The sequence below is a fragment of the Convolutriloba macropyga genome, unplaced genomic scaffold, assembly GCF_964194025.1.
Source record: "Convolutriloba macropyga unplaced genomic scaffold, txConMacr16.3 SCAFFOLD_322, whole genome shotgun sequence".
Taxonomy (NCBI): Eukaryota; Metazoa; Xenacoelomorpha; order Acoela; family Convolutidae; genus Convolutriloba; species Convolutriloba macropyga.
This window is the reverse complement of record NW_027450136.1, coordinates 49,956-52,500: the sequence shown is the minus strand read 5'-3', so window position 1 is coordinate 52,500 and position 2,545 is coordinate 49,956. Positions and strand designations below refer to the sequence as shown.

The 2,545-nt window shown below is 44.7% G+C and overlaps 1 non-coding gene across 1 annotated transcript in view; it reads right to left on the bottom strand.

The window, feature by feature from the left end:
* LOC142355635 (large subunit ribosomal RNA) overlaps positions 1-508 on the bottom strand; it is a 3,522-nt gene extending 3,014 nt beyond the window's left edge. Inside the window, exon 1 of the ribosomal RNA XR_012761272.1 lies at positions 1-508. This exon is cut by the window's left edge and continues 3,014 nt beyond it. This is a non-coding gene — a ribosomal RNA (large subunit ribosomal RNA).
* Between the last annotated feature and the right edge of the window lie 2,037 nt (positions 509-2,545).

The window sequence follows — 2,545 nt, the reverse complement described above, 5'->3', positions numbered from 1 at the left end:
TAACAAGATTTGCCAAAAGACGACAACTACACTACTCGGTAGCCGAGAATATAATATCAAGGCATTGAGTATGGTAACGCTCACTCCAGTTCCCCTTCAACAGTTTCACGTACTTTTCACTCTCTCTTCAGAGTGCTTTTCAACTTTCCCTCACGGTACTTGTTTACTATCGGTCTCGCTTTATAATTAGCTTTTGGAGAGACATATCTCCAGCTTCGAGTTGCACTTTCAAACAACTCTACTCATAGGAATGAGCCATTATGACTGGTATCGAAAATGACCTTTACAGGATTTTCACCTTCTTTGATGCTACTTTCCAGTAGACATCAGGACAAATTCACCAGTCTAGCATCAAACCATACCGGACACCGAGAAATGTTGCCATTTCTCTTCCCGATGAGCTTTTCCCTGTTCATTCGCCATTACTAAGGGATTCTCAGTTGATTTCTTTTCCTCCCCTTACTGATATGCTTAAGTTAAGGGGGTTCTCTCGCCCAATTCAGGTTATGTAGTTGATTGTCTCTTAATTGGTTCACTGACCAATATGAGACAGAAACCGATTCAGCAGTTTTGTTCGCTACTACTATCAAACACAGGTCGAAGTTTCCATTCAGTCATTAATTCCAACTTTCAAATGTTGTTGTTTCAGCTTTCGCTTACTAGAAGCAACATAATACTCGCTGCAATACAGACCTCGGGAAACCCTCACCGTGAATAAGGTTCACTCACATATTTCACTACATTTTGCGTGGGATTGGAGATGAGGCTACTCGTTCTTGCTCAGTACTAGGCTGAAAATTAACGAAACTTCGTTACAAACGTTCACATGTTGATGTTTCCGCTTTCGCGTACTCGAAACAACATAATACTAGTCTTTGTAATTTAGTTTCATAATTTCAACTGTTCTCATGCAGAATTTTTGCTCATTCTTATCCCAAATTTTGACCTGGCTACTAGTTACACTCCTTGTACTTATTGCAAAATGACCACAAATTTCAACAGCTTTCACATGTTGCTGTTTCGGCTTTCGCTTACTACAGTCAACATAATACTCGTTGCAAAATAAGTGCTCGGCATCTGCAATTTTCCAAAGACGAAGTTTCGCCAGTTCAATTTTCGCTCGCCAATTATGGCTACTAATTCACACGGTACTGAGCTCAACAACATTAAATTTGTTCAGCAAGAATTTCACATGTTGATGTTTTGGCTTTCGCCTACTAGAAGCAACATAATACTCGTCTTGTTAGCTCATTCAATGAGAATAGCTTTTCCCGTTGAGAATTTTTGCCTTCAATTGGCGTTGTAGTGAGTTTGCTCAAGCTCAAGCTAGCTAGCTCAAGCTCAAGCTAGCTAGCTCAAGCTCAAGCTCAAGCTAGCTAGCTAGCTCAAGCACAAGCTTGCTAGCTAGCTCAAGCTCAAGCTAGCTAGCTCAAGCTCAAGCTAGCTAGCTCAAGCTCAAGCTAGCTAGCTAGCTCAAGCTCAAGCTCAAGCTAGCTAGCTCAAGCTCAAGCTCAAGCTAGCTAGCTAGCTCAAGCTCAAGCTAGCTAGCTAGCTCAAGCTCAAGCTAGCTAGCTAGCTCAAGCTCAAGCTAGCTAGCTCAAGCTCAAGCTCAAGCTAGCTAGCTAGCTCAAGCTAGCTAGCTAGCTCAAGCTCAAGCTAGCTAGCTAGCTCAAGTTCAAGCTAGCTAGCTAGCTCAAGCTCAAGCTAGCTAGCTAGCTCAAGCTCAAGCTATCTAGCTCAAGCTCAAGCTAGCTAGCTCAAGCTCAAGCTAGCTAGCTAGCTCAAGCTCAAGCTCAAGCTAGCTAGCTCAAGCTCAAGCTCAAGCTAGCTAGCTAGCTCAAGCTCAAGCTAGCTAGCTAGCTCAAGCTCAAGCTAGCTAGCTAGCTCAAGTTCAAGCTAGCTAGCTAGCTCAAGCTCAAGCTAGCTAGCTCAAGCTCAAGCTAGCTAGCTCAAGCTCAAGCCAGCTAGCTCAAGCTCAAGCTCAAGCTAGCTAGCTAGCTCAAGCTCAAGCTCAAGCTCAAGCTAGCTAGCTAGCTCAAGTTCAAGCTAGCTAGCTAGCTCAAGCTCAAGCTAGCTAGCTCAAGCTCAAGCTAGCTAGCTCAAGCTCAAGCCAGCTAGCTCAAGCTCAAGCTCAAGCTAGCTAGCTAGCTCAAGCTCAAGCTAGCTAGCTCAAGCTCAAGCTAGCTAGCTAGCTAGCTCAAGCTCAAGCTCAAGCTAGCTAGCTCAAGCTCAAGCTCAAGCTAGCTAGCTCAAGCTCAAGCTCAAGCTAGCTAGCTCAAGCTCAAGCTCAAGCTAGCTAGCTCAAGCCCAAGCTCAAGCTAGCTAGCTAGCTCAAGCTCAAGCTAGCTAGCTCAAGCTCAAGCTCAAGCTCAAGCTAGCTAGCTAGCTAGCTCAAGCTCAAGCTCAAGCTAGCTAGCTAGCTCAAGCTCAAGCTAGCTAGCTCAAGCTCAAGCTAGCTAGCTAGCTCAAGTTCAAGCTAGCTAGCTAGCTCAAGCTCAAGCTAGCTAGCTAGCTCAAGCTCAAGCTAGCTAGCTCAAGCTCAAGC